At 35.8% G+C, this 27,883-nt stretch overlaps 1 long non-coding RNA gene across 5 annotated transcripts in view; it reads left to right on the top strand.

The window, feature by feature from the left end:
* Positions 1-3,796: 3,796 nt before the first annotated feature.
* Positions 3,797-27,883, top strand: part of LOC149080712 (uncharacterized) — a 37,031-nt gene continuing 12,944 nt past the window's right edge. The window contains exons 1-2 of one of the 5 annotated variants that reach the window (XR_016193375.1): positions 3,797-3,881; positions 19,299-19,355. This is a non-coding gene — a long non-coding RNA (uncharacterized LOC149080712). Of the gene's footprint in view, positions 3,882-4,796; positions 4,884-12,612; positions 13,370-13,775; positions 14,250-19,298; positions 19,356-27,883 lie in introns of those variants that run through there. The other 4 variants (XR_016193374.1, XR_016193373.1, XR_016193372.1 and 1 more) reach the window with 4 other exon arrangements.

The raw sequence follows: 27,883 nt of genomic DNA, 5'->3' as shown, positions 1-27,883 counted from the left end.
GATTAGAATCGCACTTCTTTTCACGTCGCTCGAAACACCAATCACTCGCTCGGCAATTGCCATGCGTAAAAATTGCCAAGCAATCGCGGCGTTGGCGGTCCCCAACCCATTTAGTTGAGAAGTCAGGGAGGGGGGGGGGGGGAAAGAGTCGTGTGTGTATGTGTTGTTGTGTGTGTGTGTAGCTCGCACGCCAGGAAATCGCTCCGTGTGCGGACGGCCTAACAGATTTAACGACTCGAAAATGTATCGGAAAGAACAGGTATCCAATGATTGTGGTTCACCAAAAATAAGGTGCCCGTAAGTAATATCGGCCAGGTCGATAGTCCGTGGTTGCTTTTGAAGCTGTTCTTGTGAAAAATATTTAAATCCTTATTCTGCCTCTTAGTTACAGTTACTTCTGAAACATAAAATTTCATATGTAAATTTATTTTTCATTTATAGATTCAATATCGAGTAAAACATGCTTTTAGGGACCCGGGGGCACCAAAAGTTCTTAGGGCAGAGACCTTCAACCTTTTTCTAGTCGCGAGCACTGCCTGTACGCATCATCAAAAGAAGAGCACCCTTACTGCAAGTTTGACATACAAATGCATGAAATCAGGACGATTTCAGTCCTTGAATGTAATTTGTGCGACGTAATGTTATTGGAACGTTGATCAAGTGCTCGCGAGCACGAAATCAAACACGAGCATCGAGCGCTCTAGGTGCTTCAGGGGAGCACAGTGTTGCTCGCGAGTAACTGGTTGAAGATGGCTTACGGTCAAACGTTTTAATCCGGCCCTGTCCGCGACCCATTTAAAGGTAACCCAAGTGACCTGGTATGCTGTTCCAGATTATTTGAGTGCTCCACGACATAGTCCCAGATCACCTAATTGACACGCTGCACATTTGCAGATTATTTAAGAGAACCGCGGCGCATTTACAAATCACTTAAGCAGCTCCGCGGCCCACTTAATTCCTCTCACATAGTGCCGCACGTTACTCAAGTGAATTGTAAATATGTCACGGACCATTTAATTAATCTTGACATGTGCCGTGGGTCAGTCAAGTGCCTTGTAAATGTTCAGCGGGTCATTTAATGAAAGAAATAATTTCAGCATTAATGAAAGAAATAATTTCAGCATTAATGAAAGAAATAATTTCAGCATTAATGAAAGAAATAATTTCAGCATTAATGAAAGAAATAATTTCAGCATTAATGAAAGAAATAATTTCAGCATTAATGAAAGAAATAATTTCAGCATTAATGAAAGAAATAATTTCAGCATTAATGAAAGAAACAAATCCAGAATTTATGGAAGAAATTATTCCAGACGTAATGAAAGAAATAATAATTAATAAAGGAAATAATTCCAGAATTAATGAAGGAAAATTCAAGTATTGATGAAAGAAATTTTTCGGCATTAACGAAAGAAATTATTCCAGTATTAATGAAATAAATAGTTTAATTTTTTTTTAAATCTTTATAGATGAGTTCTTTATCCTTTTTTTAATCTTTAAAACGAAATATTTAGAGACCGAACTGTACATTTCTGTGGGCGAACGATGTTTGTTTTCACCGAGTCACGTGATTTCCTTGCATTTGATGTCTACGACGTCGCGGCAGCTGGATGCTCCGACCAGTAATAGCAGCTCGATGGCCATAGGCCTCTCTTTCTCGTTAGACCGGCCCTTCAAGTACTCATTAGTAGTAGTAGTCAAGTAGTCCTTACGTCAGCAGATTTTTAGCCATTTTTGAGCCCCCCCTCCTTGTCAGCAAAATTTCGTCTTCTCTGCCCCCTACCTCCTAACGAATATTGACATCTGAGACGTACGCGTGGGGGGGGGGACATCAGCCCCTACGCCCCCCAAATGATCAAAAATTCATTTTTTATGCAATAAATATTTAAAATAAAATATCGCGAGATAATACTTTTTCACGTGTTTTTATAATCAATTTCTGTTAATTGCTATTTGAGGGCTAAGAACTCAAAATTTTTATTTAAGAAATTCATTGCGATCCACCCTCTGAGCCATATAGGCTTACCTCGTAGTGCGCGGGATTTATCTGATGTGACCAGCCACCCCACAGTGCCGTCTTAACGCATGGGCCTACCCGGGCACGGCCCGGGGGCCTCGAGAGAAGAGGGGCCTCACAAAAATTATATTTGGTTAAAATTTTTCTGTAATTTACCTGGTAGGTCCTCAGAAAAACCACTTGGTCCGGGGGCCCATGATGCTCTTAAGACGGCCCTGCCACCCCAAACCTAATTTGGTAAAAATGAACTAGGTGGAAAATTTTTACAGATCGCTTAAGTGACACGTAGCTCCAGAGCCCTTAAGCGGCTCTAGCGCATTTTCAGATCACTCAAATAGGCTCGTGGCACATTCACATCATTTTAGCGACCCGTGGCACATTCACAGATCACTTGAGCGGTCCGTAGTACATTTGGGGATCCCTTAAATGACGTGTTGAACAGTTTTAGCTGAACAGAAGCACTTTAGCGGCCCGCAGTGCAGTTCTACATCACTCAAGTTACCCGTAGCATATTTACGGATCATTTGAGAGACGCGTGGCACACAGGTCCAGAGCACTTAAGCGACCCGCGACACATTTCTAGAGCACTTGAGGGAACATCGAACGTTTAGAGACCATCGAAGTGGCTGTTTAGAGAACTCGTTTTTTGGCATTCCCACTAAAGACGCCATCAAGAATATTTCATATTTTTATGAAGGGTGGTTGATGGACGTAAATATCATTCAAACCCCCCCCCCCCCGCGTCATCAAAAGTTAACAAATCCGGACCACCCCCCCCCCCCATATTGATGCTTGAATGACCTTCATGCATGTTATGTAGGCTATGTATATTTTTCTCCCCTCCTAATATTGCAAGTGCTTCCCAAACTGTGGGGCCGATGCAACCGCACGTTTCGATCATCCCTATGGGTGGCTCTGGGCAGGGCCGCAACAAGATGCTTGGTCACCCGGGGCAAGCGCGCATTTTGGCGCCCCCCCCCCTTGCAGTGCCGTCTTAAGGCATGGGCCCACCCGGGCACGGCCCGGGGGCCTCAACAGAAAAAGGGCATCACAAAAATGAGATCCGGTGGAAATTTACGAGAATTCGCCTTGTAGGGCCTCAGAAAGATCACTTGGCCCGGGGGCCCATGATGCTCTTAAGACGGACGGGCCTGCCCCCTTGTAATATTGAAGGAAAGGTTTCAAAATGAAATTTGCGCTCCCTCGGGTCTAGCGCCCGGGGCACAAGTCCCGCCTGCTCCCCCCTAGTTGCGGCAATGGCTCTGGGTCACTGAATATATAAAGTCAGGAGAGGACTATGGCCACGACATTATTAAGACATCATTGGATCCGGCAAAGGCGACCCCAATATCAACTGAGGATGTTTCTTTCATTAATTTGCTAAAATTAAAAAAAAAAGGAAATTCCTAATTTATTTTAATGTTTCATGAAATATGCTTAAGCTGAGTTCCCCCCCCCCCCCACACGTGACTTTCTTCGGGCCTCTCCTTTTTCCTTCCCCCTCCTCCTGCTCTTTGGTTTTCAAAATCCCCGGCTTCCACGGAACGACAATCCACCAATCGTAGGGCTTGAAATTTCGCGGTCAGAGAGAGAGAGAGAGAGGAGCAGACGACTTTAGCTCCAGCTGTTTGTCTTTCATAATAGCAGTATAAACAAATTAGTAAGAGCTCCCGGATGTGAAAGCCGGCCCGATGACCAATGAGAAGGCTTGAAGTTTTCCCGCCAGATTCCAGAGCAGACGATCGCAAAAATTCTACTGCGCAGTTGAATTTGGAAGCGTCATCAGTGACGTTGCTGCCTCCCGCACCTCCTGTATTGTTGTTTTCCCGAGAAAGAATTTTATTCAGAGGAAATTCAATTTCTGGTGAGTTTTGCTGTTAATTTCTAAATTTACTTATTTTGTAAATCCGAGAAATTTATAGAAAACAGTGCTTGAACATGGCCCCCACATCCTGGAGCAGGGCCCCTAGGCTGGGATCTTTCGCGGGGCCCTTTGTCACGAATTTATAGCATGAAAAAGGGGGGAAAAATTGTGAACGTTGCCCCTTGCCCGAGGGCTGGAGCCTTGTCGGCCTCCCTTAAGGGGGGGGGGGCATGGCTCTGAATATGCAGTCACCTCTACCAGACGTGGTGCTCAGTGCGAGAATAAAAGGGGACGAGGGTGTCTTGACATTTTCGGGGGCGTCGTCGTCGTATCCCTAATGTTATATATATATTACACACACACCCACATTTATTTTATTGCTTCGGAAGTAATAAAAGAAATGTAGCAAAAACGCCACCTCAGATGCGGTCACCGCTCTTTTACGGAGAAATAATTTCCCCCAGTGTATAATAAAAGTATGCATTTCAATCCCCTGATTAACGGTCACCACTTTTGCGGACCAAAATTAATGAAAAAATAGTTCCATAATTTGATGAAAATTCGGAATTATTTCAGCAGAATAATTGAAATAAGTAATTCCAGAATTATTAAATGATATAATTCACAATGGATGGAGAAAATTGAGAATCAATGAATGAAAGAAACAATTCCAAAATTTATAAAAATTCAGAATTAATGAAAGAAACAATTCCAGAATAATTTGTGAAAGTTTTCAGGCATCCCTAATTGATTCGGGATATTTGGCCCTCTCCAATCCACAACTAGAAACAAAATGAATTCACCAATGGGAAAACAAATTTTTGTGATCTCTCGAGTTGAAAAAAGGGTTAATTCGGTGATTGTGTTTTGTTTTTTCACTTCTAGGAGTTCTGGACCTTCTTAAAGCGTGAGAGTAGGTGAAACCACACCTATTGCCCACCCCTAAGGGCAGCTCTGAGAATATATGACCCTTAAAGTGTAAAATTAACGACATATTCAATTGTAAGTAATAATTTCAAGTATTTACAAATACTTTTTGTTAATTTCTTGAATATGCGTTGCAAAATTGAGTATTTAGTTAATGGATTTAACTCTTTTGCATGCTCAGGATATTCCTTATGGAATAGAAATATCAATTTTCTTTTAAATAGACTCTTCTATGTTATTTTAATTAGAATACCAGTGTCTTTTTCTTGCATAAACAAATGAGGCCCTAAACTGTTGAACATACTTGCTGAGGCTCTTACAATTTTTTATGAATGATGGTTTTGTGAAAGTGAACATCATAATAATTGTTGACAACAGTACTTTGTAACAATTCTGAAGAACCCTGGAGGGGGGGGTCCCCCCTCAAAAAATTAATGGTTGAGGGGGTTAATTTCCCAGTGTTCAACCCTCGCCAGTTATAATAGAGCATAGTCTCCCAAACTTTTGTTCCATTTCCCCCCCTTTAGATTCCTGTTTTTCCCATCTTTTATTCCCGTTTGCCCCCCCCCCCAACTCAAGTCAGCTCATAGCATCCTATACTAAACTGGTAGCCTTTACCACCCCTTAGGAGGTGATATTACCCACTTTGAGACCCTCTGTAGTAGACTAATATAGCTGTGTGTTTAAAGGAGTTATTCTGAAATTATTTCTTTCATTAAATACAAGTTTGCCTTAATTTGAAAATTATTTGTTAATTAAATTTAAATTTTTAATTGTGGAGTAATCTTTCATTAAATATGAATTTTTATTAATTCTGAACTGATTTCAATTAAGTACCAATTTATGCTAATTATGGAATTTATTTCAGCAAATATCAATCTGAATTAAATCTATAATGATATTTTTCTCAAGTAGAGAACATTTGTCAAAAACATTTGAATGTATTGTTTTAATTTTTTACATAAATACAAGATGAAACAAAAAAACTCAGCCAAGAGGTCTAGAGACCCATACTGGATGATACATTGCAAGTTTCTAATGAATAATAAGGAACACAGTTGCTTATGAGTGAACAATATCAACAAACTAAAATGGAAAAACAAAATATTAGAAACACACACATGCACACGCACAGTTTTACGAAAATGAGGAGGGGGTTTAAAAAAAAAATCAAATGTCAAAATAAAACTTTCACATAATTTGTAGTATTTTTGGCAACAACAAGGAGTGCAATTATATGAAATACACATTGCATGATTTTCAGATAATATATATATATATATATATATATATACAAATAACAAAAATCAATATAATGTTGCAATGCGCAAGATAAAATAGATTCATAATTTAACTGATTGAGGAGCATAGGGCAAATCAAAAGAAAAACTTGATGACATTGATTGAAAAAAGATAGTCTTTTGAAAGGTAATAAATTAGTAACATTAAGGATATTAGGTGATAAAGAGTTTCAAAATTTTGGGATGAGGTAAGTAAAATGCTTCTTCAGAAGAGTTTGTGGATAAGTGGTAGAGAGTATATATTGTTCAATCTGAGAAACAGGAACTGTTCAAAGGTAAAGCAAATTTTCGTGTAAAAATAATTATAGTAGATTTGTAGAAATAAAGCTGACGTAGGAGAAGGATTCCAAGACAGTGAAAAAGTTTTTTTGAAGGAGTCAAATAGTCACTTGTGATGAGTCTTATTGCTCTTTTTTGGAGTTTAATTATTGGTGTAAGATTTGAAACGAAGTCCTCACCCCAGATAGCCAAACTATATAATAGAAGGGAATGAAATAATGAGTAATAAAGTGTTAACATGAATGAGTGATCTATATATGGTTTTAGGTAAGGGGTTATTCCATTTCAAATCACCCGGCAAAATGCCAAAGTGACACCCATAGTCTCAGATTTCAATGATTTTTTTTATTTTTGTTGCTTTTACCAACCTTATGTTATTAACCGTGTGAATTATTATTTGCATATCTCTAAAACTTTTTGAGAAAAAAAATGTTGAAATTTATCAAAAAATGATGCAGATGACTTTTCAAAGCCTAAGAGGTTTTGTGAGGTTAGAAAAAATTTTGTTTCTTAAAGTTTTTGAGATATGTACATGAAATTTTACAATGCCAACAATGATACTAGAAGTAATAAATAAAAAATAATAATTGGAATCTGGGATGATGGGTTGCATTTCAGTATCTAGTTGAATGATTTGAAATCTTAGTGATCCAGTCTTATTTTGATGAATTTTGTGTTGCGAGCCAGAATAAACATATTAACGGTGAAAAAACCATTATTTTTTTCCTCCAGTATGTTACTTCATATATTTAGGAGAAATTTAAAATAAAAGTTGTTTTGGTAACTGCTGTGCCCTGGTCTAAAAATGTTAGAAAAATTTATTTTTTTTAACGAAAAATTCTACAAAAACAAAGTTTACATAATTTTTTTGCATGTAAATTTCAAATGCAAGTGTATGAATTATTTTTATTCATATTTTGTATGTTTTTTTTATGAACACTTTGGTGAAAATTTCACTTGAATATATTGAAAATTGGAAAAGTTATATTTACTTTCTCAAATAATGCCGCTTAAAAATTGAACCTTTGAAAAGTCATCTGTATCATTTTTTGATAAATTTCAACATTTTTTTTCTCAAAGTTTTAAAGATATGCGAATAATATTTCACACAATTAATTAGGATGGTAAAAGCAACAAAATAAAAAAAAATCGTTGAAACCTGAGACTGGGTGTCATGGCCGGCTAATTTGACATGGAATGACCCTAATGTAATTTGTAAATTACATTGCAAAGTGACACAGTCTCAGATTTCAATGATTTTTTTATTTATTTTGTTGCTTTTACCATCCTTATTAACCGTGTGAAATATTATTCGCATATCTTCAAAACTTTAAGGTCATTCCATGTCAAGCAAAGTTTACTTTGCAAATATTTTACATGAGTTTTCCATTAGGTTATGATTAATATGAATATCTAGGTATTTAATCGTGGAAACCTGTTGGAGACTGACTGGCAATTACAAGTTGAAATATTTTGGCAATTATTATGGAATATCAAATTATATGGTTGAAGTTTATATTAGCCATAGAAGAGAAGTACATAAACTTAGTTTTTGTTACATTTATTTGTAAGTCGTTACAGATAAACCAATTACGAATTAACAATAAATCGTGTTTATCAAACTGGCTAGTGAATTATCATCATCAATTGAATAAAGCAATACTGTGTCATCTGCAAATGTGATGATTTTACCACTTAATTCAATGTCACAAAGGTCACTTATGAATATATTAAATATTAATAGTCCCAGAACAGAGCTCTGAGGTACTCCTTTTGATTGTTTCTAATGGATCACTAAAATTATTTCCAACTTTGACTCTCTCTCTCTCTCTATTTGAGATCTATGACTAAGATAATGAGCAAAATAAATTTTGATAAATTTATAAAAGTGAGCAATATTTCCACAAATCGAGCAGTTCATACCATTCTCTATTGAGATTAGAACTTCTGAGGATAAGAAACACTTGGAATCGGTCATGATACAGCACATTTTTAGAGAGATTACTTGATGGCTCCAATTAATCCAAATAAGTTACATCGAGAATATAGGTGTGATTTTAAAATTTTACATTATACAGGGAATTTTTTTCTTTTTTTTAAATAAAATAAATAAAAATTCAGACTGCGACATGGTTGACCGCTCACTACTGTTACCAGATTCCATACAGACTATATTAAAATAAATATATAAATTTAAGTATATATTCTTATCAATTATGAAGTATTTTTCATTGAATATGAATTCACAGCAGTTCTGAAATTATTTCATTATGTATCAATTTTAGTTGTTTCTGAAATTTCCTTTGATAAGTAATCAATTTGCATTAGTTCTGATGAGTGATTTCTCTCATTAAATATTCATTTTCCTCATTGAATATCAATTCTCATAAGTTTGAAATGATTTCTTTAAATATTTTCTATTCTGGAATCATTGTTTTCATTGAATAGTGGATTTTCATTAATTCTGATATTTCTTCCATTCAATTTGCTTTAATTTTGAAGTTTCATTTACTATGAATTTGCATTAGTTCTGGCATTATTTCGCTCATTCAATTTCAATAATTTTTTTTTTTGATAACGCTACAAATACAATCTAATACAAAAGACAAAAACAGAAACAAAAAAACACATTAGGAATATTCACTCTGTAATTCCCCCAAGGGACTTGTGTGGGTGTCCTTCCAGTTGGTCTACGAAAATAATCTATTGTCTGTTGGCACATGGCAACCGTCATTCATTTTTCAAGGACTTTTTAATTTATTTTTAAAATTTTTGCTCTCTTTATATTAAAATAAAAAATATAAAAAAGGATTATTTAATATGGAGTATGCTGTAAGGTATGGAGACCGTACCTACAGAGGGACATACACTTGGTTGAAAGGGTGCAGAGAAGAGCTATGCATGTCCTTATTGGCACAAGGGGCTTGAGTTATGAAGAATGACTTCATTTTTTGAATATGTTTACATTGGATGAACACAAAATTTTCTACGAGATGGATAGGATGGACCATGAATTATTAGTACACCGTCAATCGACATCTTTTACAAGGGGACATTAGTATCGATTGGTAAGGGACGATTCTAGGTTATGGTGTCTCAGAATTTTTCTCTAATAGAGTTGTTAATAAAGGGAATACCTTACTCCCGGGGGTAGTAAATTGTAACACAATTGACACGTTCAAAAAGAAATATGACAAACATGTTGGGGTAAATTGAGAACCTATCCACACTTAGAATAAGACAACTATAAATACATTTTATGGGCATTGTATAATATTTTGTGTATATATACATTGTTTATAATTTTTTGTGTATATATACATTGTTTATAATTTTTTGATTGTATTTTTAATTGGGTTGCTGTATTTTAGTAATATGACATCCTTACTTGTTATTGGCATTTTTTTCTCAGCCATCTCATTGGGCATTTTGCCCGTTGTGGCCTCATATTTGTATAAGTTATGTGTACTTTCATTTTCCATCTCATTTGTGTAATCAGTATTGCATATTGTTACTGTTATCCACCATTTGTTTTTATTACATGATTTCTTCATAGTTTATATCTTTTGGAAATGAGTAAATATTGAAATTTGAGCTCATATTCATGCGGTTCATTGCATGAAAAAGATTTGATATTTTAGGGGCAATGTAACAAACTCTTTTTAAATAATGTTTTATTGACTCCTGGCACTTGATAAATATTCCTATATCAAGTAGATGTTCTGTTATATTGCTTTTCATGGTTAGCCTTGAAAGCAACATCACAAATTTTATAATTCTATATATATAGATTTGCCTATGTTTTAGTGTGACATTCTTTTCTATTGTTGTTAGAGTTAGTATTTGTTATTAGCGATCTAATTTATTGTAAGTGCTATTTAATCATTGTATATTTGTATCGTATGCCCCACCCCAGGTGCAAATTCTATGTATTATTATTGAATAAACCATGCATTAAAGATATCCTTTAGAAAGTTTTTATCAATCGTGTTTTTGAGTTTATATAGGATTGCTGCATAGATCCTAATTTTTTTCATTATTTTTTCACACTGCAGATTCCATTTAACATCATGCTGTATTATACTTCCCAAATAATCATAGTCATAAACTAATTCAATTTCTTGACAATTGCATTGCAAGCTCAATTGGCACAAGCAGTGATTGTGTATCTTTATGTGTATATATCAGTTTCATGGTTGATAGTTTCAGTTTTTAAGCAAATGTATTTTGTTTTTTGAATATTCAGAGTATTTTTCGAGCCATATATTTATCTGAAATAGGTCTTCAACTTTTTCTTTTAAACTTGCCATTTCTGAATCTTCAACATAAAGGACAGTGGCATATATGCGAATGATATTAATTTACCATTTAAACTCCTTTTACATACATCATTGATATAAACAAGAAATAATGATGGCCCTACGACCGATCTTTGCAGGACTTCTTTCATTACTTTTTAGAATGTGCTGATTTCACCATTATAGCAAATCTGAGAAAATGATCGAAATAGGGGAAAGAGATGGTCAAATCTATTGTTCTATCACTTCCCCCCCCCCCCCCGAAATGAAAGTGGTTCCCGCCGAACGAAATTTCTGTTTACACCCCTGTTGTTGCCTATCATAATAGTATGTTTTAAACCAGTTTAGTACATTTCTTCTTATGCCTGCTGAAAAAAGTTTTTTTGTTGGAATATACAAATCAGCATAATCAAATTCACATTTTAAATCTTACGAAGACTAATGGAGTATTTGTTATTTAAACCCATTGTTTATAAATTACTTCTGAAATGGCTATTCAACAATAGCCATTTCAGTGTTTGTTTTTTTGAAAGCCATATTGGTTTGCAAAAAAAATTCTGAGATTATTTTAATTCAATGTGAATTCTTTCATTAAATATCAATTTCCGTTAATTAAAATATATGTGCAGTATCTCAAATTGCTTTGAAAGGGCAACCTCAAGTTATTAATCCATTTCTATATTTGTTTACATGCAGCGAATAGGTACATTAGAATGAACAAAATATATTTTTACATAATTTTAATTTCATTCTTTTGATGTCAGATTTTTTCGAGAAGCTTTATTAATTTTGATCCTTCATTAGTTTTCAATATGCAAAATACACTAAGGTAGTAAAATGACAATTGAATTGTTCCCCGCTTAATCGGATATTGTGTGCTGGGACAACACACACTGAAAATTCTCTAGTAGGTGTTGACTGAGATTGTTGTTATCTGATTAAGCGGTGCCGACTGTACCTACGATATCCCATTTTCATTAGTCAGTAACTTTTTAAATAGACTTTGTGAGAGATCTGCCAACCCCCACCCCCCTTTCTGGACCTACAATAATGCATAGTACACAACCCTTTTGGGACGGCCAACAGTAATGGGCTCTTGCTCATGTTTTTCTTACTTCAAATGGTTAGATGTGTCAAAAATGGGGAGGGGGAAGACTAAAACACATTGAATAAAATGTCATCATATAATTATTAAGATCTATAACACCAAGTATAAGTTAGAAAGCTTTACAAGACCATTATTAATTCAGAGATTCGTGCTTTGAAAACTGGCTCCCAGAACTCAATTATACAAATACAACACTACAGGCAAAATGCTCAACGAAGTGGCTGAGAAAAAGATGCCCATAAGAAATATAGATGTCATATATTTCAAAAATACAGTAACCCAATTAAAAAACACAATCACAAAAATTATAAACAATATATACACATGATGATATTCTTTATGGGTATTGTATAATATTTTATGGTTGTCTTATTCTAAGTATGGATAGCTTCTCGATTTACCCCAACATGCTCATCGTATTTCTTTTTAAATGTGTCAATTGTGTTAAAATTTACTACCTCCTGGGGTAAGCTATTCCATTTATTAACAACCCTATTAGAGAAAAATTTCCTGTTACACCGTAACCTCGCATTGTCCCTTTCCAATCGATACTGGTGTCCCCTTGTAAAAGCAGTCGATTGGTGATGTACTAAAAGTTCTTGGTCCATCCTATCCATCCCATTGAAAATTTTGAACTTATCTCTTTGACACCTGCATTCATCCAATGTAAACATATTCAAAAATGAAGTCTCTCTTCATAACTCAAGCCCTGTGTGCCAATAACATAGCTGCCAAGTCTCCCGAATTTTTCGGGAATCTCCCGAATTTTAGCTTCATCGCTCGACATCCGGAAAAGTTCTTAAATCTCCCGAATTTTTACGAAAATCACAAAAATCCCTAATTGTCCCTTAAAATTCCCTACTTCATTAAAAAAAATCCCTGCTTATGAAAACAATCCCTAAGGAATTTCTTGTGGGGTATCTTTTTTCCCCTTTCGAAATGACGTCACACGTCGTAAATGGGGAAATTCCCTTTTTAAGGAAGTTTTACAAACCCTCTGATGGTAACAAGAAAGTTGTTTGTCTTATCGTGCAGGGCTTAGCAGCCAATAGTCCTGGATAATAATTGAAGATTATAGTCACGCGCATGTGGTCAAAATTTCTTTTGTTATAACGTGCGATATAACAAAACACGAATAAGCAATATAACGCGATATAAGCAAAAACATATCTAATCAATTTTAAAGATACTTATTCCGATGAATTTCCTTTCATCAAACGTTCCAGAAGAGGGCCGACTTTCCCTTTTTGTACAAGTTGTGTTACGGACATAAACATCGGTCATGGAAAGACTACCATCATCACTCGTGAAATGAAAAAAAACCCATCAAGCAAGTGTCACAAAAAGTCAGTGTTCTTCAAAAATTGACGGTGTTTTCCTTCATCTTCCGATGATTTTGGGGTCATTCGCGCCGAATGTTTGTTCACAGCGTTTCGGATTGAACAGAATATTTATTTTTACATCATTGAAGTTTTGGCCTCCAATTTCACTTGTTGTTTGCGTAGGAATTTTATTCCCAAGGGTTTAACTTCCACGTGTGTAAAATCCCTATTTTAATTTGACTTCAGTTTTTGAGTAGGTATTTTATTCCCTATGCTCTAACTTTTATATTTGGAAAATCCCTATTTTATTTGGAAAAATCCCTATTGTATTTATTAGGGAGTGTTTTTAGCATAAAATACGAATGTGCGCGAAAATCTCCCGAATTTTCATTTTCAAAAGTTGGCAGCTATGCAATAAGGACACGTGTAGCTCTTCTCTGCATCCCTTCAACCAAGTCTGTCTCTCTCTGTAGGTATGGTCTCCAAAATCTTACAGCATACTCCAGTCCCGGATTAACTAAGCCTCGAAAAAGCGGAAGAATGACTTTAGGAGAATGCGAAGAGACCTTTTTGAAAATGAGACCAAGCATTCTATTCGATTTTTTGACCACCGCTGAACAACGTTCAGAAAACCTAAGCCGCTCGTCAATGAGAATTCCCAAATCTGTGACCCTACTTGCATCCGGGATAGATACCATTTGACACGTAAGTGGGTTGTTCGAACCAAAATGAGCGACCATGCACTTATCAACGCTAAACGTCATGCTCCATTCATTTGCCCATGTTGCAATCCTGTTTATGTTGGTCTGTAGCAACTCCCTATCGTTTTAATTCCTGATTCACCCCATTAGCTTAGCTTCACGTCATCTGCGAATTTGCTTGCAATCCCATCGATACTCTGATCTAGTTTATTGACCAAAAAGTGAAAAAAGTATGGGGCCAAGGACACTTCATTGAGGAACTCCACTTGTGACGCCTGTGCAACCAGAGAATTTCCCATTCACCATAACTCGTTGCAACTTATCTCTTCCATGATTCTATCCAATTCAGCAAGTTGACCCAATCCCAATCTTGTGTAAACGCTTCAAGAGTTTACCATGTTGGACACGATCGAATGCCTTCTGGAAATCAAGGTAAACATCTACATTTTTGCCCTTACCCAAAGCCTTTGTCACATGATCATAGAAGCAAAGGAGGTTAGTCACACATGACTTCCCCTTCCTGAACCCATGCTGATTATCCGACATTATTCACACAAACTGCCTTTTGATGATAATTTCCAAAATTTTCGAGAGGGAGCTCAGCAAGCTCACTGGACGATAATTGGACACGATTTCTCTACTACCTTTCTTAAATATCGGAACAACATTAGCAAGTTTCCAATCCCTTGGGATGATACCCTTAGCAACACTACTCCTGTATATCTGTGCGACTGGCCCTAACATTTCATTAGCACATTCCCTGAGGACCCTGTGATAGATATCATTTGGTCCTGGTGCCTTGCTTGCACATACATTTTTTAGAAGATTCAGGACCTCCACGTCTTTCACTTGAATATCGTTGAGGATTTTATTACCCCATGCAACACCCGTATATTGAATATCATTATCTCCATTAAAAACCGACGGGAAAAAGTTATTGAAAGCACTACACATGCCTACATTGCTCTCTAACTTATCGAGAGGGGGCCAACTGTCCCCTTACATCCATTATTGATGTATCGAGAAAATGATTTTGGGTCAATGTTATATATATATATATATATCTGACAACTTCCTTTTTACTATCCCTTATCGCTTTCTTCAACACTTTTTTTATCAGTAAACAGTGATAGGCCACCTCGTCCACTTTTATACTCTCTGAATGCTCTTTTCTTTTCAAGATAAAGGTTACGCATGCTATCCGTGAATACAAACACACTTTTTTTGAACAAAGGGTATGGCGTCGTGCAAAACAGAGGACAACTTCATACTAAATTCTTCCCATTGACTTATCACCCCTACTGATTCCAACCGGTCTTTGAAAACTTCTGCTGACTTTCCTCAAAACATCAGTTCTCGAAAACAAGGAACCAGTCTTCAACCTTACCCAAGGAGAAGTTAGTGAAATCTGACATTACGATGATCACTGGAAGAAAACTTCCCCCACAAAAACATGTTCAACAAGATCCTCGGAACTAGTAAGAACTAAATCCAAAATAGCAGTACCCCTAGGGGTTTCTGATACATGTTAATACAAAAACTTTTTGAACACAGCACCAACTTAGTCTTTCATACTGATTTCCAGATGAAAGTTTCTCCCAATCAATACCTGGGTAATTGAAATCCCCTAGTATGAGAACTCTCTTATGCTTACACATATAGGAAATTTCATCATGAAATTTGGCGATGTAGTTTGGATCCCTATTCGGTTGATTGCATCAAACCCCAACAATAAGTTTGACGTCTTTTGTTCTCAAGCTCAACCTATATAGTTTCAATATCACTTCTCTTCATGTTACACTCTCTAGCTTTCAAACATGATTTCACGTATATCAACACTCCACCCCCTTTCCTATAAGGTCTATTTCTCAAAAAAGTATTGTATCCTGAGATGTGTAAGAAAGATTCATCCCCATCGTTTGCCCAAGATTCTGTAATGGCTATAAGATCCAAGCCCTCCACAACTATCATAGTTTCTAAAAAATCCTTCTTATTACCCAAGCTCCTGGCATTTATTAACATACATTTTAATTTGCCCGGTGATTTAGTGTCAATCGAGAAGCCATCCAAGTCAGAGGTGGGTAATTCCCCGTCAGTAGTGTTGTGATTATCATTAACTAACCCGCATTCCTGACTACGTGGTCTGGGAGTAAAAAACCTAACCTAAGACTATCATAAACCTCCTAGATCCCCTCCTATTTAGATGGATCCCATCCGAACGTAGCCACCTATCGGTAAATGCGGGAAGCTTCAAGAACGTGACCCCAAGTGAGGAGTAATAGTAAAACCTGGTACTCTCTGTCAGAGACTCACTAATATTCGCTCCTACCCGATTCGTTCCCACCCACAGAATCACCCGCAAGGGCAACTTTCGGTGATGAAAAACGTCTGAAACATTGCCAATCTTCTCCCCAGGAAGACAACAATGCTCGAAACCCCGAAAATCCCTACATACTCTGTTTCCACAAGTTCCCTAACCATAGGATCGCTGATGATTAAACCCTTATCACTATCCTTCTCTACCTCATGTACGACCACCCATTCACCCTCTAAACTGTCGTTGTTCGTGGAAATTGCTTCTTCATTAACAGGTGGCTCGACGACAAGTGGCTCCATTATAACCAGGTCCTCTAGAACCCTAACTTTTTTTCCGCAATGCTTCAACCTCGAGTTCCAACCTTGCTCTATCCCAGCACCCTTTACAATCAAAACTATCAGCGGCTATACCCTTACACCAGGGAAATCTCCCGTCACAAGCTCTACACAAAACTAGTCGAGATTGAGGCATACTAACACTATTGCTAAACTAGATAATAATATTAAAAAATAGGAAAATGAGAAACGTTAACAGGGAATTAAAAAAACGTAAAATACATTACAATACGAAATATACGTAAGAGATTGTACGAAAAAATTAAGTAAAATAGAATGCTCAGCACTAAATCACGAAGAAAATATATATGTATATAAAGAATACAACACACTAAAAAAGTATTAAGCTACAAAGTACAATTTATATTTATTAAAATTATCTAACTATCTATTCACTAACCTAAAACCATAGGACCCGAAATAAAAAACAAATTTATGAGAATATCCCGGGAAAACGTTCGCTAACACTAATGTCCAAAAACTCACGAAAATATATCAAATGGGGAAAAAACACAAAAAAAATGGTGCAAAAAATAGATTATCAAAAAAAAAGCAATGGTCGCGTACCTGACAAAAGTATGAAACTGAAATGAAAACACTGAAAATGAACTGAGAGAGAAAATAAAATTTAAAAGACCGAAAATGGCCGCTGTGGTGGTCGAGTGGTTATAGTGACAGACTCGTGATGAGAGGATCCGGGTTTGAACCCCACAGTGGTGGTCGGCTGAAGTTGGTTTTCTGTGGTTCCCAACTTCAAGGCGCAAATGCGAGCCGATCTCCCCGTTAAAAAGTCTCTCCACAGAGAGCAACAGTCCTACAACGATAAATCATTCAATCATAACACTTCACTCATAGTTAGGAAAACTGGTAGCAGATGGCAGCACTACACATAACAAGCATTACACAGAAACAAACTGTACATCAGGTTGCACTATACGTGCATGCACATTCCCGCATGTACCGATTCGTTGGGGGTTCCGCTAGGGGGGGGGGGGGCTCGGGAATCCATGATGTTCTTAAGTCATCCGCCTCGTTGGGCAATTTGCCTGTTGTGGCGTTGTATTTGTATCAACGATTTTAATATCAATTTTTTAATTTTTGTTGTCACCAACAAAAATTAAAAAATTGAGAGCAATTTAAAAAAAACCACTTATCTCGTAAATCCAAAAATGTGCTAGAAGAAAAAAACACTGCAGAGTATGACCCAAAAAGAAAAAAAACATGCTAAGTAAGACTCACGAAAACGAAGAAAAACACACAAGACACAAAAGTGCACTAAAAAGAGACAAAAAAGTGGGAAAAAATGCTGGAACAGTATCAATAAGCTAAATGCTAGAACGCACAAAAAAAATTGTTAGTCAAGTAAAGTTGGTGCAGCAAAAAAAAAATAATCTAAGGCAAGCAATGTTGTCTATTACAGCCAAAAAATAGACATGCAAAGTTGTTAATTACCACCAACAAATAGTCAAAGGAAGCAAAGTTGTCAATGATGGAAAAACAAATAGTCTTTTGAATTTGTTTATTTTTCTCAATGTTTAAATAGCCTTTTTACCTTCATAACATTTTTTTAGTTCATTTTCAAACTCCAAAATTTTCGTTTCAATTCATTTGAATAAAAACGTGTAATAGATAAGAAATATGACTAACTTTTGAAAAAAATAAATCCCACAAATATCCAACAAACAAACAGATGGTAACCATCTAGTTATATTTACTTTTAACCACATTCAGGTAGTATAAGGGTTTTAGTGTGTGGGGAAACACCTTACCTGGGCCCCAGAAGTATGTTTCTAAAAGAAGTATATGGAAACATGTATATAGTATGCAATAGAACTTCCCGTAACGAACATTCATTTGAATATTACGTCAACAGAACTAAAGGTATTTTACTATTCCTTAACAGACACTTCTTGTTAGCAGACGAAATTTTCGGATGTCATTTGATCATTTTTGTCGCACTACGGTCATTTTCTGCACAAGAGGGCTAATTAGACCGGGACCTACAATATTTTCTTATGTCTGATTATTGAGATGTTCTACTGTAACAAGATAACGAGATATGACATCAATTTGTTTTTAATGAGGAGGAGAGGAAGTTCAGACTGAAAAGATACCCCTGGTTTAAACGAAGTACCATCCACAACGCAAATGCATTTTTTACACCTATCTCATTGCATCACAATACACTCGAGCCCAGAGGGTCGGAAGTGATAGCCTGATAGGTCTTTTGCTGAATCATTTGATTGACAGTCATTCCTCTTTAAAATGCATCATTTCCATGCTACCAAAACTCAGTTTTGTTGCTCTCTTTTCATTTATGTACTTTTCACTTTCACTTGTATTTTTTCTCCCCCAAGTTTTAGTTTTTGATCTCTCGTTCCATGATTAAAAAAAAAAAAACACACCTGCTTTCTATAAATGGCAGAATTGCTATACAATTAGCATTGTACCAAACAGAATGCAATTTATTTGCTCATTGAATTCAAAATCTTGCTAAAAGTGGGTCTGACTATATGTTTTCTCAAATTCTTTTTCCGTTTTCTTCTTCACTCCCTTTTTCTTTCCCTCTTCATAGGCCTTCCTGGCCATTTCGTATGCCGACAGTCGTCCTAGTTGGATGGGAATCGACTCTACATTCTATTCTGGTCTGGTGGGTCTGACTGTATAACTCATTTGGTTTGGTAAACAAAACTGGTGATGTATTCACATAAATAGTTCATAATCAGATTTGTCTGGGTAAAATATTTCCCTCTGCATAGCACCTGTTTTGTAAAATATAAAATTTTATATCTATTGTAGCACTTATACTGTATTTTACTTTATTTTCAGATCATTCAAATTCTCAAACCAGCTATAAATTTTCCATCTGGAGATGCGTTGGGATACGTAAGTACAGAATAAATTTCAGTATTTTGTGTTTCAAGTATATTTCAAATTCCCCACTGAAAAAAAATATATATATATATTGCAATTGCAGCAAATCTATATATAGACTGTTTAGGTACTTACATTTATGGCACAACTTGCTAGGTAGTAAGCAGATTTGGTTTTTGACGTCAGACATGACAAGTGTCAAAAACTGGTTTAAACTGTCAAAAACTGGTTTAAACCATCAAAAACAAAAATGAATGCCTTTTGATAATGTTTATATACCTATTGTCTTCAAATTATAACATGATGAGAACTTACTTTTTTGCATATTGCAATGTTTTATTTTCAAACATTTATTTATTACAATAATTAAAACAAAATATTAATTATAATTTGCAATTTTGAATTTTTCAACATAAGAGTCTAGAACATAGTTTCCCAACCTTTTTTGTCCCATCGCCCCCTTCTTCAGAAATTTTTTTCTCCCACCGCCCCCCAACGCAATCTAACCCATAGGATCCTATGTTATACCCGTAGTTTCCACCACACCCCTTGAACTTTCCATGGGCGTTAACGCCCAGGTTGGGAATCACTGATCTAGAACATATAAAATATAATTTTATGGTTTATTTATCTAAGCTTATCTTAACTTGTGTTCAATTTGTTAAGTGGAATAGAGCTGTTTATTCCAAATATGTATGATGGAGCATCAGGGTTAGGTTCTTGACCCCAGAAACTAACTTGGTATTAAAACTGTCAAAAATTTACTGTCAATGATGTCAAATAGTTTTTGTTAGCCTGATAGATATGTTAAATAACAAAATACTTACTTTTATGTAGATTGAAGGGTTTTATTTTCAGAATTATAATTACTTAGAAAAAATACCTATTTTGATATTTTAAATTCTCTAATCTGCCCAAAATTTTATTCCCTGTAAAAATTCTCACTCAGAATCTGTTAATACACTAATTAAACTCATTTATTTTCATCTAAAAATTTCTTAGAGCTCAGGGTGTATAACTTCAGTTTTGAAGAGTATTTTCAACCAAAGCAGAGCAGAAGACTTGATACCCAAAATGCATTTGTTTTGCACATGTACATACAGCTTCAATTGGAAAACCATTGTATTAAACTGAAGAGTTAAAAAAACTGGCACAGGCATGCGTATGCAAATAAAGAGATATGGAACCAATCAGAGTACGGCGCTGCAGTCGGCACCGCCTATATAACATAACAAGTGTCTGGCATAGTTGTTAGATCGGTTACTGCTGCTACAATGGCAGGTTATCGAGATTTAAGTGAGTTTGAACGTGGTGTTATGGTCGGCGCACGACAGATGGGACATAGCATCTCCGAGGTAGCAATGAAATTAGGATTTTCACGTACGGCCATTTCACGAGTGTACCATGAATATCGGGAATCCGGTAAAAAATTTAATCTACGACATCGCTGCGGCCGAAAAAGATCATGCAGGAACGGGACCAACGAGAATCATTAAACGTGACAGACGTGCAACCCTTCCGCAAATTGCTGTAGATTTCAATGCTGGGCCATCAACAAGTGTCAGCGTGCGAACCATTCAACGAAACATCATCGATATGGGCTTTCGGAGCCGAAGCCCCACTCGTGTACCCTTGATGACTGCACGACACAAAGCTTTATGCCTCGCCTGGGCCCGACAACACAGACAACTGTTGAGGACTGGAAACACGTTGCCTGGTCTGACGAGTCTCGTTTCCAATTGCTTCGAGCTGATGGACGTGTACGGGTATGGAGACAACCTCATGAATCCATGGAACCTACGTGTCAACAGGGGACTGTTCAAGCTGGTGGAGGCTCTGTGATGGTATGGGGCATGTGCAGTTGGCGTGATATGGGACCCCTGATACGTCTAGATACGACTCTGGCACAGACTTGGACAATTTCAGCAGGACAATGCGACACCCCACACGTCCAGAATTGCTACAAAGTGGCTCCAGAAACACTTCTGACTTTAGACACTTCCGCTGGCCACCTAAATCCCCAGACATGAACATTATTGAGCATATAGCTGTTCAGAAGAGATCTCCACCCCTCTAACTCCTACGGATTTATGGTGTTAATTACCTCCAGCACTACTTTAGACATTAGTCGAGTCCATGCCACGTTGTGTTGCGGCACTTCTGCGAGCTCGCGGGGGGGGCCCTACACGATATTAGGCAGGTGTACCAGTTTTTTCGGCTCTTCAGTGTATAATAATGCTAGTAAATATACCATATCATAGTGCAGAAGTAAGAATAACTACGTTTGAATAAGAATAAGTTACAGGACTTTTAAACTTCATGTACAAGCTAGCATTGCCAAATTAAATGACATTTTAGTTCTATAATTTAGTATTTTGATCTCTAGATATATTTGAATGTTATATGCACAATGAGTATCTGTGATTATCTAGATAATTTAATAGTAATAGAAATCATCAGAGTCGCAACTAGATGCTTCGTCACCCGGGGGCAAGTGCACATTTTGGCACCCCCTGTAATGTTGAAGGAGAGGTTTAAGAATAAAATTTGCGCCCCTGTCTGGTCGAGGGCACGAGACCCGCCTGCTTCCCCCTAGTTGCGGCCCTGGAAATCACACCATTACATATATGATGTAATAAACTTTTTTAAACATTTATCTGTTGTAAAAATAGTACACCAGATGGTTTATATCAAAGCACACATATACATAAGCAGTTGCAGAAATTTTGGAAGGTCAAGAATCATCTTGAATCAAAGAATGTCAAATCGTTCCACAGTTTTCCCTTCAATGTTCATGTTATGCTTTATTCAAATTTTATAAGAAAAAGAAACATATATTGTCCAAAATAATTCTGTCGGGAGTAGAAAATTATTTTAGAATCTTATTAAATATTTATTATTTGTATAACATAGTCGCTTTAAACATTACATGCAATTAACGTGTGCATTTTCAATGGGAATTTTTATATCGAAAAGCAATATTTGAGGTTTTTGATGTGACAGTTTAAACTGCGGTTTAAACCGTCAAAAACTGTCATGTGTCAAAAACCTGCCAACCCTGATTTAAATGTCCCGAAACTTCCAATTTGGTATTTAAATCAACTAATTTTCTACTCCTAAGATCGGGTAATAAGTTGAAATAAGGAAAAAAGTCAGCTCCAATGATCGCACATGACACATCACAAATGAAAACACAAACGGTTTCCTAAGGCCTAAATTTAACCAGTCAAGTGGCAATGACGAATATATGGGTCATAATGTTTCCAATCCTTGAGTGGTGATCACGACTATATGGGTCAAACTTTTTCCAATCCTTGAGCGGTGGTGACGAATATATGGGTCATGGAAGACCTGTTCCTTCCCCCTTGACCTATTGTACTTTGACTGACACCTTCAATGCCTCCTAATCCTTCAAATGAATGAAGTGCTCGGTTGAACAGTACAATGAATTGGTTATAGACCATCACAATAAATACCGTCTGTACAGAATAAGTACAGATAAGGTGTGGCTTTTTTACTGGTATCTTGAAAGTAAGAATGCTAGATTGTTAAAATGGAATTAAGGAGGGGTGGTACAGAGAAAGAGAGAGAGAGAAACTGTTTATCTTTCTAAGGAGGGGAACTGTTTTTTCCACACTTATATTCACAACATGTGAAGCTGTACGTCAATTTTTCTCAAATATATTTTTTAAAAATTTTAATTTTTCAGTGAAATCTCGATATAACGATATTCTCGAAACCATGAAAAATATCGTTGTAGAAGGGTTATTGCTATATCGAGAGGCAGCACTTTAATATTAGGCTATAGGCATTGCTAAATAAGATGAAAAAATATAGTTGTAGTAGGATTTATCGTTGTATCAGTGTCATTGTAACGAGATTTCACTGTATATAAACACATAAGTAAATGTATGCAATCCACTAAAATCCAACAAAAAGTTTATTGACTGGAAGATGAAATTAAAATTAAATTTTTTTTCCAGAATTTATTATTTTTTTTTAGAATTTATTCTAAGTTATATGTATATAGATTTAACTTGAGACTTGCATAATATTTCGTGCTATTTGTTAATACACAATTGCTGTTTTAATTATAAATGTTTTAATTATATTTTACAAATTTTTTAAATACAGTGAAACCCCGCTACAACGATAAGCGATAAATAATTCAACAATGATATTTTTTCAAGTTTTGTGCGGAAATGTCACTACTCTAATGTTAAAGTGCTGCCTCTCGATATAACGATAACCAATATAAAACGATATTTCTTTCTTGGTCTGCATAAATAAATATAATAATTATGCTATTATAATAATGTTAATTAATAATATATACACATAATAGCAGGGCTGCAACTAGGGAACAGGGGGTGTAAGTCGATTGCGCAGAAGATAAACCGTTTATAGGTCGATTGCGCTCACCCCGATATCCAAACAACCCAATTTCCAGACTCTGCGCAATCGACCTGTTGGGGGAATACAAACACTCCCATTTTCAGCGCAATCAACCGAGCCCTGGGAGCAGGCGGGTCTCGTGCTCTGGGCGCTGGACCAGAGGTGGGGGCGCAAATTTCATTCTCAAACCTTACCTTCAACATTACAAGGGGGTGCCAAAATGCACACTTGCCCCGGGTGACCAAGCATCTAGTTGCGACTCTGCATAATAGTGGCGAAGCCCGAAATTGGGCAGTTTGCCCAGCCAATGTCCAAATTTTGTGCTTTGACCGGCCTCATGTATCGATTCCTATGATTTAGGGTCATCGCCACGTTGGCATAGTGTTTGGTGATAATTGTGACCATTTATAATTATGGCTAGCGACAACAACTCTAACGATAAAAGAAATCAGTATATCGATATACCGATCAGAAAGACCGTATCAGAAAAACTTTTTTTTCTCTTTTGAAAGCAATAATAGTCTATGTGAATTGCACCCTACCAAGGGAACTAAATTTTATAAAGAAATTGCTCGTACACGGTATACGTCAAAACCAAGACGTTCTTTATTTGAAAACGTATGTGAGGTTGCCTTTTTGAAACATTGTGCTGCATGTTTAATTTGGCTTCGAAAGCAAAATCTGTTTTATCCGACATCTTAATTTCCTGAATTTTTTCTTTTTTTATGTGAAATTTGAAAGAAAAAAAATCAGAGAGAGATGTCGGTTTGTCAAAAATAATATTGAAATTGACATGTTTTCTGAGCAGCGTCAAGGCATGAAATGATCTCCCCCCCCCCCCAAATACAGAATGTTTCGTTGGCGTATGAAAAGGGGAGAACGGGGTTTGGGTTTCAAGCTTTGGCCGAGATTAAAGCGTTATTTTTCAGTAAAAACTTCACTCCCCCCCCCCTCCTTTGGAAGAAAAAAATTTTGATTTCCCCCCCCCCCCTTCTTGAGAAAATCCTGAGAATGCCTATGTTGTATTTAGTATAATTTTGATGTGAAAGCTACTCTATATATATAGTAGTTTTCGTAATACATACCATGCATGCAAAAAAGAATGGGATGATTGTGGTCCGGATTTGATAATATAATTCCTTTTGTATAATTCTTTCATTCTCTTTGAATGATTCAAAAAAAAGACCAAAAATTGTTTGGTGTTTATGCACTTACTAAAATAAAAGATATATTTTGTGCATGCTTATTTGGCAAAAATGATTTAAATGCAATACGGTTGACATTTACAATCATATCAAGAAAAATAATAATCGGTACATATTATTTTCTATATAATCACATATTGATGATATAATAACATTCATATGGAATATTATATCATCAATTAAATTTTTAATCTTTATTTTAATCTATTCATTTTAAGAATGTTCAGATTACTGAAAAATGCGTATCGCTCGTGCAAAATGTGTTATTCCCTTAATCGTATCATTTTCCAAGCTGGTACGGATATAATGGAATTCGCGTATATTGAATACATTCACTGTTTTTTCTAACTTTGTTATAAGCGGATACAACTGTGTGTATGTATGTGGGTTTTTTTTTTTAATGTGTTTATAGAATCCTATGATAACATATGTAATTTATGTGAAGTGTAAAAATTCAATTATGTGACCAACTGAATGTGACATTACATTGAGATAAACCCTGAAAAGCAGTTGTTATCGTTGATTCAATTAAAATTTTGACAAATATTCCATTTCTTTTGTTACCTTATATTTTTTTTTTGGTCTGTATATCATCAAAGAAAGTAAAGTTCATCAAAAGAAACAAAAATTCTATAAGATACATCACGTTGCTGAACATGCCACCTATCGAAACGAGACTCAAATAGGCTTTTAAAACGTTTGCGTTTATAATGTATCTTAAATTACAGTATTAATGGCATGTACAGGGTGATCAGCAAATAAGCCCTTATTTCAAAATTAAATATCTCTACAACAAAGATCAATAGAATTATGCGATAAACGGTATGTTTATTAGCAAAACTGTAAGAATGTTGTACAGAAATTTTGAAAATTTTGCTTTTTTTTTAATTTTTTAAAATTTAAAAAAAAAAACTGGAGATTTTGGGGTTCCGAAAATCCTCATTTGTGTGAAGAGAAACCACTGCATTCGCCTAAAGTTACTGCATGGGCTGCGGTATGCGCCAGAGGCATTATCGGTCTCTTCTTCGTGCGAGAAACGATTACTACTGAACGTTACATTACAATTTTGGAACAATTTGTCAGCACACATGGCGTAATCTATTACGTCGGATGATATTGGGTCAAATATAGTTCACCATCCAAGTACAGTTTGACATCGGATTCTCCTCGCCAAACTATATAGACAAATATATGCCATTTTACATAGAACGATATCGGTAAACAACATCGAACGGTATCAAAATCCCTACGTCGTTCTATATCAATGTGCAACTGGGGGTGGGGTACAAGATGTGGATTTTTTGGCTTTGCAGGTATTTTCTTCCCTCTTTAGCAGGCAGAGATTCAGTAGAACAACAGTGAGGGAGTGAAAAAGTGTGAGGAAATAACACGGAAGTACTTGCTAAAAAGAAAGAACAGATCTCTCTCTCTCTTGCAGAGGCGTCGGAAGGGTTTCTAACCTGTGGGTGCTCGTCTTGAGTTACATGTAGGAAATTTCAATTTCTGAATCAATTCTGTGGGTGCTTGGACCTGTTCTACAAACTTCCGTGGGTGCTCGAGTACCCCCGGCTCTAACGCCAGTGCTCTCTTGGATAATACAGATTAAAAAATGACAATTCCCATGATCTGGTATTTCGAGTTCTGCATAAAATATAGTGAAATCCAAATATACATAATGATACTGGACCAAGAAAAAATATCTTTATAGAGGAATTATATTGTTATATCAAGAAGCAACATTATCATCATGTGCCATCAAATTTATGCTGCTGTTGGAAACGTTTCTAAATCAATGTTCTTAAAAGCTTTTTTTTTTGATATTAAGTATTTATTCACTGAAAAATATTTTAATTGATTAGCTGATAAAACAAATTCAGTTAGATTTATTGCCTCTGTAAAGGGGGTTTATTGCATTACATTTTGGTGTATCACACAAAACGAAGTAATACCGAACATTTTCTATGATTAGGTGATGCTTAATACCAATATTATTAGACTCCTCCCGAAGAACTGAACTGAGTAAAAATATATACTGAAAGATATTTTGAGCAAAAAATGGATAAAAATAAAAAATATTGTAGTGATTTCAAAATCCTCATAAAAATATTGTTAACCAAGAGTTTTATTATAGTCAAGTATATTGTTATATTGGGAAAAGTTTAACATTACAGAAAGACTATAGGTTATTCCAAACAAGATTTGAAAAAATACTGTTGTAGTGGTATTTTTAGTTATATCAACGTATCTGTTTTTTGTGCATTGTAAACAAATTGAGGATAAGATTTTTTTTTTTTGTGATATTGAAAACTGTTATTCTGACACACTCCCTGAAATGTGTTTATTTCATACCACCTCTATTTGGCGGTCACCTCTGCAGACAGCCATTTTTTTTGCGTAACACACAAATGGTCTTGAAGGAGTTTCATTAGATAATTATTATAACAACAAATATAAACTTTATCTTCCGTTCTGTACACACATTCCTTTATTTTTCATAACAGTAGTGAACAAATAAAAATCGTGTAGATCCCAAAGTACTGTATATTTCTAACATGTGGATTATGTACTGAAATCGAAGGGAAATAATACTTTTAGCCTCTACATTTGATACAGCTTAGAGGTCCAAGAAAAATCCAGTATATATTACATATCCAGAAAAAAGACCTTCATATGGAAACAACACTGAACAATAGAGCTAGTGATTACTAACTTCAAGGTAAATTATTTCAAAATTTTTTTGAAACAAACACCACCATGCATTGAGGAAACTCATCTATTATGACAAAGGATTGTCAAAAGCATAATGAGCTTGATACAATTTTCAATTTTGTGAAGCGTGAGCTGACAAGACCTAGAACAGAGTTATGGAAAAAGAAAAACTGCAGAGAAAATGAGTTGTATACCATAGTTACTGCTCTAATTTGTCCTCCTATACATCAA

Source organism: Pholcus phalangioides, unplaced genomic scaffold, assembly GCF_987345545.1.
Source record: "Pholcus phalangioides strain wild (caught in Gottingen) unplaced genomic scaffold, Ppha-v1.0 ptg000010l_1, whole genome shotgun sequence".
Taxonomy (NCBI): Eukaryota; Metazoa; Arthropoda; class Arachnida; order Araneae; family Pholcidae; genus Pholcus; species Pholcus phalangioides.
The sequence above is the reverse complement of the archived record's forward strand: the minus strand, read 5'-3'. Positions and strand labels throughout refer to the sequence as shown.